The sequence below is a fragment of the Capra hircus genome, assembly GCF_001704415.2.
Source record: "Capra hircus breed San Clemente chromosome X unlocalized genomic scaffold, ASM170441v1, whole genome shotgun sequence".
Lineage (NCBI taxonomy): Eukaryota > Metazoa > Chordata > Mammalia > Artiodactyla > Bovidae > Capra > Capra hircus.
In genome coordinates, this window is record NW_017189517.1 from 816,390 (window position 1) to 830,403 (window position 14,014).

Here is a 14,014-nt window from a genome sequence, read left to right on the forward strand (position 1 = left end):
CAGCTGGTTACATGTACTGGGGGTAAAATGCAGGGATGCACCAGGAGATCGAAATCTGGGAGTCATTAAAGTACAGGTGTCATGGAAAACCACGATCCTGGGTGAAAGGACAGAAGGAATTATTGCAAATGGAAAAGAGAAGAAACATAAGGACCTACTTTGAACTAGGCACTAATCCAGACATGTAGAATATATCAGTGAAAAAAAAAACAAGATAAAGATCCTTGCCCTCCTCTGATTTATCTTCTGGCAGCATGAGATACACATTCAACAGTAGACATAATGAATAATTATACAGTAACTTAGACAGTTTTTTTTGTTTGTTTGTTTGGTAGTTTGTGCAGTAGTCTGGGCTACCACACACTTGCACTCATCTCACATGCTAGTAAAATAATTCTCAAAATTCTCCAAGCCAGGCTTCAGCAATAGGTTAACCATGAATTTCCAGATGTTCAAGCTGGATTTAGAAAAGGCAGAGGAACTAGAGATCAAATTGCCAACATCTGCTGGATCATTGAAAAAGCAAGAAGAGTTCCAAAAAGATCTATTTCTTCTTTATTGATTATGCCAAAGTCTTTGACTATGTGAATCACAATAAACTGTGGAAAATTCTGAAAGAGATGGGAATACCAGACAACCTGACCTGCCTCTTGAGAAATCTGTGTGCAGGTTAGGAAGCAACAGTTAGAACTGGACATGGAACATGCTGATTCCAAATAGTATGTCAAGGCTGTTTATTGTCACCCTGCTTATTTAACTTCTATGCAGAGTACATCATGAGAAACACTGGGCTGGAAGAAGCACAAGCTGGGATCAAGATTGCTGGGAGAAATATCAATAACCTAAGATATGCAGATGACACCACCCTTATGGCAGAAATTGAAGAAGAACTAAAGAGCCTCTTGATGAAAGTGAAAGAGGAGAGCGAAAAAGTTGTCTTAAAGCTCAACATTCAGAAAACTAAGATCACAGCATCTGGTCCCATCTTTTCATGTCAAATAGATGGGGAAAACAGTGGAAACAGTGGTTGACTTTATTTTGGGGGGCTCCAAAATTACTGCAGATGGTGACTGCAGCCATGAAATTAAAAGATGCTTACTCCTTGGAAGAAAAGTTATGACCAACCTAGATAGCATATTCAAAAGCAGAGACATTATTTTGCCAACAAAGGTCCATCTAGTCAAGGCTCTGGTTTTTCCAGGAGTCATGTATGGATGTGAGGGTTGGACTGTAAAGAAAGCTGAGCACTGAAGAATTGATGCTTTTGAACTGTGGTGTTGGAGTCTTGAAAGTCTATTGGACTGCAAGGAGATCCAACCAGTGCATCCTAAAGGAGATCTGTCCTGGTTCTGCACTGGAAGGACTGATGTTGAAGTTGAAACTCCAATCCTTTGGCCACCTGGTGCAAAGAGCTGACTCTTCTGAAAAGACCCTGATGCTGGGAAAGATTGAGGGCAGGAGGAGAAGGGGATGACAGAGGATGAGATGGTTGGATAGCATCACCGACTCAATGAACATGAGTTTGGGTAAACTCTTGGAGTTGGTGATGGACAGGGAGGACTGGCATGCCTGGGGTCACAAAGAGTCGGACATGACTTACTGAACTGAATTGAACTTAGTGCTAAGAAATAGAGAAAAGATGGAGTGTGGTAAGGGGAACAGGATGTACCTTGGACTGAGGGACAGATTTCAGTTTTCAAAGGCTAGTGTAGGCCTCAAGAAAAAGGTGGTAATTGACCTGAAAGGCACAAGGTGAGAACTGATGGAAATGTATAAGGAGAAATCATTCCAGGATGAAGAAACAGCCGGTGTGAAGGCCCTAGTCAGGTAATGAATCTGACATGATCAGGGGACCGCAAGGAGGCCAGTGTGACTGAAACAGAGCAGAGTAACTAAACCCCATTCCCCACTCTCCATCCACCCAACACAACTTTCACCCCAACACATTGTTGCCCTTTCTCTCCTCCTCACTCTTAAAAGCTTGGCCGAGCTACCAGCTGGTATCCTCCATTCCTCTCTACTCACAGGACTTAGACAGCCAACTTCCCCCTTTCCAAACAGCATCTACCTCAGCTCTCTGGGGTCACCCCCCTCCCCAGACCCCTCATGTCCCAGGACAGTGCCTAGTTCAAGTCCTTTGTTCCAATGTCTGGATAAAATGACCCTCACATGCAGAAAGTCCACCCAGGACTGTTGCTTGGTCAACTGACTGGCACAGGCAGGAAGACCTCAGCCTGGCCATGGGAAGGACGCTGGGAAGTATTCTCAGCTCCTGGAGGTTTAAGGGAGAGGAAAGAATGCCATCAGGAACTCTGGAATGCAGCCCTTAGTGGGGCTGACAAGAGTGACTCCAGTCCCTGTTACCAGGCACCTGCCACCTGTGCCTTTCACCTATATCAGACACAATAGCTCATGTGACCTGCCTGAAAGTAAGGATCAGGGAACTCAAGGGACTTTCCCAAGCTCACACAGCTTGTGAGTCTGGGAGATGGGATTTTCATGGGACTCCTAAGCCCGTGCTGTTTACCCCTGTGCTGTGTTCACTGAACCCCAAGTCATTTGTGGGTAAAATGAGGCAGTGAGACCAGACACAGTGTAGGGTCGCAGTCACTTCTAATGAGTCATGATTCTGGTCAAAAGAGAGTCAACAGAAATGGCTGTCATGCCACTCTTTTCTATCTTGCTTCTTCATAGCTCAGGTTCCTTGTAGCTGGTACATTTGTACTAGGTGGAAAGGTGACCTTTCTTGGCAGGTGAAAATTCAAGGCTGCCAGCTGAGATGCAGACAGATATCAACTATATTCTTCCATCCAGGGGGTTGGGGTAGGACATTGAGCCTGACCTACTTGTGATCCCCATTTGGATTAATTAGCTTTGCAGTGCTTTCCCTCTCTACAGATTGGCTCTCAAACTACTGGCTGCCGGGGTAAGTGGACAACAAGAGAGGCTGGGTTGGTGTATGTTTAACCTCATTTCCAGAAAAAGATCTGGAAAAAAAAAAAAAAAAGACTTGACCTTCTTGTACTGGCATAAGCACAAATAGCATGTCTGGTGAGCACATTTGAATAGAAAATGGGCACCACATATTTTTTGAGGGTTCCCAGCTTATTGGAGAAGTCAATATTCAATTTCCATCTCAGTTTTTTGAAAAATGTGAAGCTGAAATTGTTTCTATAACAAGTAAGAAGGTTTGGGGTCTTAGTACACAAAATCTAACTGTATAATAATGAGGCCGGAACTTGAGTGTTCCAATTCAGTTCAGTTCAGTCACTCACTCGTGTTCAACTCTGTGACCCCATGAATCGCAGCACACCAGGCCTCCCTGTCCATCATCAAATCCCAGAGTCCACCCAAACCCATGTCCATAGAGTCAGTGGTACCATCCAACCGTCTAATCCTCTGTTTTCCCCTTCTCCTCTTGCCCTCAGTCTTTCCAAGGATCAGGGTCTTTTCAAATAAGTCAGCTCTTCACATCAGGTGGCCAAAGGACTGGAGTTTCAGCTTCAACATCAGTCCTTCCAATGAACACCTAGGACTGATCTCCTTTAGGATGGACTGATTGGATATCCTTGCAGTCCAAGGGACTCTCAAGAGTCTTCTCTAACACCACAGTTCAAAAATATCAATTCTTCGGCACTCAGCTTTCTTTGTATTCCAACTCTCACACCCATACATGACCACTGGAAAAACCATAGCTTTGACTAGATGGACCTTTGTTGGCAAGGTAATGACTCTGCTTTTTTATTTCTTTTTTTAATTTAAATTCATTTATTTTAATTTTACAATATTGTATTGTTTTTGCCATACATCAACATGAATCCACCGCAGGTGTGCATGTGTTCCCAATCCTGAACCCCCTCCCACCTCCCTCCCCATACCATCCCTCTGGGTCATCCCAGTGCACCAGCCCCTAGCATCCTGTATCCTGCATCTAACTTGGACTGATGATTCATTTCTTATATGATATTATACATGTTTTAATGCCATTCCCCCAAATCATCCCACCCTCACCCTTTCCCACAGAGTCCAAAAGACTGTTCTATACATCTGTGTTTCTTATATTGTCTCGCATACAGTGTTATCATTACCATCTTTCTAAATTCCATATATATGCGTTAGTATACTGTATTGGTGTTTTTCTTTCTGGCTTTCTTCACTCTGTATAATAGGCTCCAGTTTCATCCACGTCATTAGAACTGATTCAAATGTATTCTTTTTCATGGCTGAGTAATACTCCATTGTGTATATGTACCACGGCTTTCTTATCCATTCATCTGATGATGGATATCTAGGTTGCTTCCATGTCCTGGCTATTATAAACAGTACTTCAGTGAACATTGGGGTACATATGTCTCTTTCAGTTCTGGTTTCCTTGGTGTGTATGCCCAGCAGTGGGATTGCTGGGTCATAAGGCAGTTCTATTTCCAGTTTCTTAAGGAATCTCCACACTGTTCTCCATAGTGCCTGTACTAGTTGGCATTCCCACCAACAGTGTAAGAGGGTTCCCTTTTCTCCACACCCTCTCCATCACTTATTGCTTGTAGGCTTTTGGATAGCAGCCATTCTGACTGGTGTGAAGTGGTACCTCATTGTGGTTTTGATTTGGATTTCTCTGATAATGAGTGATATTTATCATCTTTTCATGAGTTTGTTAGCCATTTGTATGTCTTCTTTGGAGAAATGTCTATTTAGTTCTTTGGCCCATTTTTTGATTGGGTCATTTATTTTTCTGGAATTGAGCTGCAGGGGTTGCTTGTATATTTTTGAGATTAGTTCTTTGTCAGTTGCTTTGTTTGTTATTATTTTCTCCCATTGAGAAGGCTGTCTTTTCACCTTGCTTATAGTATCCTTTGTTGTGCAGAAGCTTTTAATTTTAATTAGGTCCCATTTGTTTATTTTTGCTTTTATTTTCAATATTCTGGGAGGTGGGTCATAGAAGATCCTGCTGTGATGTATGTCGGAGAGTGTTTTGCCTATGTTTTCCTCTAGGAGTTTTATAGTTTCTGGTCTTACATTTAGATCTGTAATCCATTTTGAGTTTATTTTTGTGTGTGGTGTTAGAAAGTGTTCTAGTTTCATTCCAAGTGGTTGACCAGTTTTCCCAGCACCACTTGTTAAAGAGATTGTCTTTTCTCCATTGTATATTCTTGCCTTCTTTGTCAAAGATAAGTTGTCCATAGGTGCGTGGATTTACCTCTGGGCTTTCTGTTTTGTTCCATTGATCTATATTTCTGTCTTAGTCTCTGCTTTTTAATTTGCTGTCTAGATTGGTCATAACTTTCCTTCCAAGAAGTAAGCGACTTTTACTTTCATGGCTGCAATCACCATCTGCAGTGACTCTGGAGCCCAGAAAAATAAAGTCAGCCACTATTTCCACTGTTTCCCCATCTATTAGGTTCTAATTTAGCAAATCTTTATCAAGAACCTACTGGATGGAAGACTATGAGTCAGTCAAAAAAGAGGCTACATAAATTAATCAGCCTTATTCTCTGACCTGAAGGGACATGGAGCAAAACTTACGTAACCTCCCGAAAAATTTCTCCATCATTGTGGAAAAGGGGAGAATAAGGAAACGAGTACCCTGATAATGCTGGGAACTCACCCCAAGGGAAGAAAGAGTTGGGGTATTTGGGCTCCATTTGGAGATAGTGGTTCATGGTGGACTAAACCAGTGAAATCACCAAGGTGGTTTCCAGGAGAACATATTTATATTCCTTCACAGAGAAATTAGAAAGTTGAATGAACCAGGGAATCTTTCAGGGACAGTGAGACCTATGGTTATTTAAAGGTTCAAGTTCAGCTGGAATAGCTTAAATACCTGGGCAGAAGCCCATCTTTCCCTTTGGGAATTGAGGGCACAGCTAAGAATTACACAAAAAGACATTGATTTAGGACTTGAAAACTATGCTGGCCACCTAGGGGCAGTGGATGTGATCAATGGGAAGGGAAGGGCTGTCACAATGCTGCATAGGTGCCTAGAGTCAAGTGCCATTGTCATTGTCTCCAATGTTGGTGCAGGCTTCAAACACACAGATTACTGTCATCATAAATCAATATGGTTAGTGCCACAAGAGTAGAGCCACACATATTTTGAGCAATGGTGACACCATCTTTGAGCTTCCCAAAGTCAAATCCTTGTAAAAAAACACATTTTTATTAAAGCCATTTTTTGTAATAATAACTCATGATTTAATAATGCTTCCTATTAAAGCATGCATTCATCTTTAAACTTATGTAATCTTTATAACAACTCCACGATACAATGCAGACAGCACAGAAAATATCAGACTTATAAAGAACTGGCACTCTGAGAGATTAGCTGATTTGCTCAAACATATTAACAGTAACAAACAGTGGAGCCAGAAATCAGTTCACTTCAACAGACACAGTGTGTGGCTTACTGTGTGACAGGCTCAGTGATAAGATGTGTGGAATTAGAAAGAAGAATCAACAACAACTTGGTCCTGATGACCTCATCCACTGATAGAGAAGTAGACATTCAAACGGCCAATGCTAAAGCAGTGTTCTAAATGCTCAGACATCTGAAAACCCTCTAGAAGCACAAAGAGGTGATGCACCAATCCAGATGGTAAGGGGTGTCAGGGAACCCTTCCTGGTGGTGATACCCAAATTGAGTCTTAGAAAGTGATTAGAAGCTAGCCAAGTGAAAATAAGCAGCTTATACAACTATAGCTAGTGGTGCAACACAGGATGGTATGAGGAATTACAGTTAAGTATTGCTATGCCAATTTGGCAGTGGTGGGGGGTTATTGCAACACACAACACAGGTGCAGTTAACTAGAATGAGGAGCTGGGAAGGAGTGAAAACAAACATTCCAGAATGATCCCAGGCTTAAGCATATTTTTAATTTCTCCAAGTGATTCAAACATGTAGCCAGGACTGAGGATTCCTGATATAGGCCCTTCCTAGATCATGACTTTCATGCTTAGTGTGCAAAGAAATAATCTGGGTAGCTTGCTAAAAGTGTAAATTGCATAAATACCTCCTACAGGTGGTCAGATTCCCCAGTCCTGGGATTGAGCTGAGAAATACACATTTCCAACAGATGGTAGATAACTGTGATGTGGGTGGTCACCAGAGTATGCTGCGGGTCACCCCCCAATCACTTCAACATATCCAGCTTAAATATACAATCTGCTCAGTTGCTAAGTCATATCCGACTCTTTGTGACCCCATGGACTGCCATCCACCAGGCTCAGACTTTGTCCATGGGATTTCCTAGGCAAGAATACTGGAGTGGGTTGCCATTTCCTTCTCCATAAGTAAATATTGATGATGTCCAAATCTAGATTTCCAGTCATGTCTCCTTTTTAGAGGTCAAGACTCATCTAGTGAACCTACTGCTAGAGGGTTTTTCTTGGATGCCCCACAGGTACCTTAAATTCCACAACCAAGATTGACCTTGAACAAGTACTTAATATTCTACAATGGCTTCCATTATACTCAAGTTAAAATCCAAAACCTTTAAGATGCTCTAACAAGCCCAGAATGATCCGGCCCATTAGCACATAGCTTCCACTGTCAGCACAATGGACTACTTTCAGTTTCTCCCAAGTACCCTGTTCTCCCACGTCCTGGCCTGTAACATGCTTTTGCTTTGGGTACCATGATTTTCTGCTTCATTCCCGTCCATTTTGTAATTTCAATAAATATCACTTCTTTTGGGAAGTCTTCCTAGGTTCTCTCCTATTACTATATAGTCCTTTGCATAAAGGTCCTAACAATTGTTTTCATTTGCCTAGTGACTGGAAGGAACACCAGGCTAAACTATGAACTCCATTAGGGTGGAGTCCATGTTTGTCTGGTTCATTACAGTATCTGCATTACCTCATACAATATCTGGCCCATAGAAAGCAATTGCTAAGTATTTTGCACAATGAAGGGATAAAAGTGCAGGCATTTGTGCTAAGGGAAAATACAAAATTCAGATAGAGATTGATACACACAGATGTTCATCACAGCAGTGTATAGCATAATTTAAAAATAGGAATGAAAAATCCAAGTGTTACCCAATAGGAACACAAGTGGATAAATTATGGTATATCCATGGAAAGCAACATTATGTATGCATTGAAAAGATGTTTGACTTTCTAAATATTCTGCAATTAAATAAGTTTCACATGCACTACAATTACTTACAGGAAAAAAAAAAGCTCTGGAAATGTTGCTTTAGAAACTACAGGAGGAAGAGGGAATGCACTTTCACCTCAAATCCTCTATCATTCAAGGTTTCATCTGGAAGTAGAAGCCACTTTAGTGTGAAGCCCATCCCACACATATCCCCACCCCAGATATGGGAGCATATACAAGAATGAAAGGACTGGTATACAATGATCAAGGAAGTCACCACAATCTAACTGGCAACAGCAAAGATGCTGTATTTAAGTACTTTCCCAGAAGCCCCTCAAGATGCAAGTGGTTCTCAAGAAATCCCCTACTAAGTGGCTTCAAACCCCAGGTCTCTCTACCATGTCCACCTAAAACTGCCTTCTGGAAGTAAGATCATTTCTCTTCTCCATTCCACATTGGGCATGAGTCACCCTCACTGAAGGATTGTAACCCTGAACCTGTACCTGAGCAAACAGAATTCTATGGGGTCTTCCCAGAACAAGCCCTTCCCTCACATCCTCTGCTGTAGCTCCTCTCAGAAGTACCAAGATAATAGTACCTCATGCATATTTCCTAAGTTTTTCAGATGCTAAAAACCACCACCCAGTGGAAGAAATTAACTACTTGATGATCACAAGCACGTAGCTCCTGACTTTCTGGCACCTACCAATTACATCAACGGCAACCAGAGACTTGTATACTAGCTGGTCACATACCCTGTTGACCCCCTCCCTCACCTGGCCTCCTTCACCTGGCCTTTCCCTCGTGGTCCAGTGGTTAAGACTCAAAGTTCACAATGGAGGGGGCCTGGGTTCAAACTCTGGTCAGGGGAATAGAGCCCACGTGCCACAAGTACACGTCAAGAGTTCACAAGCTACAACTAGAGATCCCATATGCCTCAACTAAGACCCAGCACAGTTAAATAAATATATAAATATTTTAAAATAAATTAAAAATAAAAATGTTTTGCTGAAATCTGTCTAGGAGTTCAGGGGTTTGGGGGGGGGGGCATGAGCCACCTGTCTCCTTGCATAGCCCTGCAATAAACTTTTCTCTGCTTGAAACTCTGACATTTCATTACTGTTTGGCCTCACTGCTCGTCGGGTAGAGGAATTTGCCTTCACTAGCAAACCCACTGGTGAAGAGAATTCCGGAGCTGGAGTAGTTGTCAGCTTCTGGTTAGAAATGCAAATAGAATGGCAGCAAAGTTGGATAACAACAAACAGTTCAGCCCAACACCAAATACGATACAACACTAATGGAAGCATCCAAAACTTGCTGAAGGCATTGTGCATAGGTGGAAAGAAAATCACACTGAGAATATGAAAAGCCAGATCAGGGTCCTAACTCCGCATAACAAGTCCTGTGACCTTGGGCAATTTCCTGGATCCCATTTTAGTTTTCTTATACGTGTTCAGTCATGTCCAAATCTTTGCAACTCCATGGACTGTGTAGCCCGCCAGGCTCCTCTGTCCATGGGATTCTTCAGGCAAGAATACTGGAGTGGGGAGCCACTGCCTTCTCCTGGAAATCTTTCCAACCCAGTCTACTGCATTGCAGGTAGATTCTTTACCATCTGAACCACCAGGGAAGCCCCATGTGCACCAAGAGGAAATGATAGTTTCTTTCTGGTATCAAATAGGATTTGATATTGGAAACTTTTTAATTGTAAAGCATTATATGCTAGCTATGCTTATTAACTGCAATTCAACAATGTGTCTCTCATCTTCTGATAGCCATCAAAGGAATAATCTGATAAAATAATAATGCAATAGGGATTTGACATGAAATATTTCAAAAATACTGTTACAAGAAATTGTGCTTATGGTAAATAACCTTCTCTCCACTAAATGTAGGTTTATCACAGTGCCCAACACTGGTACAAAAAGTCTGAATGTGGACTAAGAATGGTATTGGAAACTGGCTGAAAAGCAATTTGTAGATCAATAAATGCTTAAGACCTACTGCTGCTGCTGCTGCTAAGTCACTTCAGTCATGTCCGACTCTGTGTGACCCTATAGATGGCAGCCCACCAGGCTCCCCTGTCCCTGGGATTCTCCAGGCAAGAACACTGGAGTGGGGTGCCATTTCCTTCTCCAATGCATGAAAGTGAAAAGTGAAAGTGAAGTCTCCCAGTGTGTCTGACTCTTAGCGACCCCATGGACTGCAGCCTAACAGGCTCTTCCATCCATGGGATTTTCCAGGCAAGAGTACTGAAGTGGGTTGTCATTGCCTTCTCCATAACACCTACTGAGAAGATGGCAAAACTTACAGCTCCATGAAATTGGAATTGTTAAATCCCAAACTGTTTGTGAAGATTTTAGAAAATGCATTTTGATGTTTTGTAGGTCATTGAATTCATAAAGACAACTATGGTTTTCACACAGACTACTTGACTGCTTTTCATACTATCACAGCAGAAGGAAGAATCCCAATTGCATATTTTCCAAGAACTGAAAAGATTATGAGGAAGCACCATCCTACAAATCTTCTAAATGAAATGCTTGAAGAGAACATGACCTTACTTACCTCGTTTGCCAGGATCAAATTTCTTCTGGACTCTGCTGTGTACCTTCCAGTCTCTCCTCTTCAGAAGACAAATAGCCATTATTCCTCCCTACAAGGAAATGGTGAGCTAAATCGTACGTACTATGCAACAATGTTTTTTACTCCACTGGAATCAACGTTGGGCTTCCTATGTGGCTCAGTGGTGAAGAATCCGCCTGCCAATGCAGGAGATGCCAGAGACCGGGGATTCCATCCCTGAGTCAGGAATATCCCCTGGAGGAGGAAATAGCCGCCTACTCCATTATTCTTGCCTGGAGAATTCCACCGGTTGAAAAGCCTGGTGGGCTATAGTTCATGGGGCCGGAAAGAGTCAGACTTAACTGAGCATAAGCATTGTCTACAATTTTATGCTGCAATTTTATATTTCCTTAATGGCCTCAACAATACTGGGGTAGATTTAAAAGATAAAGCAGAAGTTATCCACATTTACCAAATCAAGAACCTTTCTCTTGTCTACTTTCCCAAGACAACCACAATAGCTCAGACAATTTCCAGAACAGGTCACATGATTACTCGGCAGTGACTAGAGGCTTAGAACAGGGCTTCTCAGATGTTGTTGTGCATAGAAATCACCTGTGGATCTTGTTAAAATGCACATAGTATCCGGGCTGGGGCTGAGATTCTGCATTTCTAATAATCTGCAAGGTGATAAGAGTTACTGATAGCCAGGACATGTCAAGTTACAAGATATCACAGCTGTGTTTCCCGAATTGGCCTTTTGATAACAGCCACCTGGAGCAGTTGTTAAACTACCTAACCCCATCCTCTGGACAGAAAACCTAGTGTTACCTAGGTTTGGGGACTTCCCTGGTAATCCAGTGGTGAAGACTCCACCCTGCCAGTGCAGGAGACCTGGGTTCCATCGTTGGTTGGGATCCTCCATGCAGCAACTAAGATCTGGTGCAGTCAAACACATAAATGTTTTAAAAAGAAAGAAAGAAAATGGGGTTTGACTTTTGGTGGGTGTCAAGTCAAAAGGTACAACCAAGCCAAAGCACAGAAGGCTTTCTTACTCGCCACAAGTAAGAACACTTTCATAAAGCAGTGTCTCCTCAACAGCAAAATTTGGGAGGTTTTAAGACAGGATGAGATGGTTGGATGGCATCACTGACTCAATGGACATGAGTCGAGTAAACTCAAGGCATTGTTGATGGACAGGGAGACCTGGCATGCTGCAGCCCATGAGGTTGCAAAGAGTTGGACAGGACTGAGCGACTGAAGTGAACTGAACTGTGTACACATTCTTCTGATTGGCTGGTGGTGAGGTAATAGGGCAGGGCTCCAGGAATCCTGTGCACAGCCTGAAATTACCATTCTCCACCGGATGGGGGTGGATTAGTTCCTGCAGAAGAACTCAAAGATCTTGTTCTATGTATCCCTTGAGGAAGAAACAGGCCCTGCTTTTAATAGCTGCGCTATTGTTTCTTGATCACGCCCTCATGGCTTCTGCATCCCCTCCCTTCCCTGAATAGTAACTATTTGAATGTGCCCTTTGGTATTCAGGGAAGGTCTGGGAGGCTGAATGAAGCATTTTCCCTACCAACAGGAAAGAATTTGTACCCAAGAGGGCCCCAAAGAGTCCTGCTCAGTCTCGCAAGGGTATAGGCTGAGGCACTAAATGATATATTTGCGTCTTGTACCAAGCAGGATTGGAACCAAGTCCATTTATTCCTGAGCCACTTTTTACACAGCTTCTGACCTTAAGAGGACACAGCTTTGTAGCCAAAATCATTGACTACTGTGAGCATGGGTACAGCAGTTCATTTCAGTCGCTCAGTCGTGTCCGACTTTTTGTGATCCCATAAATTGCAGCACGCCAGGCCTCCCTGTCCAACACCAACTCCCGGAGTTCAATCAAACTCACGTCCATCGAGTCGGTGACGCCATCCAGCCATCTCATCCTCTGTCATCCGCTTCACCTCCTGCCCCAAATCCCTCCTAGCATCAGAGTCTTTTCCAATGAATCAACTCTTTTCATGAGGTGGCCAAAGTACTGGAGTTTCAGCTTTAGCATCATTCCTTCCAAAGAACACCCAGGACTGATCTCCTTCAGAATGGACTGGTTGGATCTCCTTGCAGTCCAAAGGATGCTCAAGAGTCTTCTCCAACAACACAGTTCAAAAGTGTTAATTCTTCAGTGCTCAGCCTTCTTCATAGTCCAACTCTCACATCCATACATGACTACTGGAAAAACCATAGCCTTGATTAGACGGACCTTTGTTGGCAAAGTAATCTCTGCTTTTCAACATGCTATCTAGGTTGGTCATAACTTTCCTTCCAAGGAGTAAGCGTCTTTTAATTTCATGGCTGCAGTCACCATCTGTCATGATTTTGGAGCCCCCCAAAAAAGAAAATCTGACACTGTTTCCACTGTTTCCCCATCTATTTCCCATAAAGTGATGGGACCAGATGCCATGATCTTCGTGTTCTTAATGTTGAGCTTTAAGCCAACTTTCCACTCTCCTCTTTCACTTTCATCAAGAGGCTCTTTAGTTGCTCTTAACTTTCAGCCATAAGCGTGATGTCATCTGCATATCTGAGATTATTGATACTTCTCCCAGCAATCTTGACTCCCGCTTGTGCTTCTTCCAGCCCAGCATTTCTCATGATGTACTCTACATAGAAGTTAAATAAGTAGGGTGACAATATACAGCCTTGCCGTACTCCTTTTCCTACTTGGAACCAGTCTGTTGTTCCATGTCCAGTTCTAACTGTTGCTTCCTGACCTGCATATAGGTTTCTCAAGAGGCAGGTTAGGTGGTCTGGTATTCCCATCTCTTTCAGAATTTTCCACAGTCTATTGTGATCTACACAGTCAAAGGCTTTGGCATAGTCAATAAAGCAGAAAGATATGTATTCTGGAACCCTCTTGCTTTTTCCATGATCCAGCGGATGTTGGCAATTTGATCTCTGGTTCCTCTGCCTTTTCTAAAACCAGCTTGAACATCTGGAAGTTCATGTTTCATGTATTGCTGAAGCCTGGCTTGGAGAATTTTACGCATTACTTTACTAGCGTGTAAGATGAGTGCAATTGTGTGGTAGTTTGAGCATTATTTGGTATTACTTTTCTTTGGGTACATCAGCCACGTCAAAAAGCTCCATTGACTCAGCTACTACCCTCAATTCCAAACACCAAAAGGCTATCTCTAATTGGAATCCTGTTTTCTCATTACCTCTTGGCCTTGCACTCTAGACTGATTCCACAGAACAGTCCCACCAACATTGAGCTCTGTTCTTCCCCTAAACACTCCCTCAGTGGAGCCTCATTTCTATCAGCCACATCAGGCCCCTAGGCTCTGCATTTGCTGGGGACCT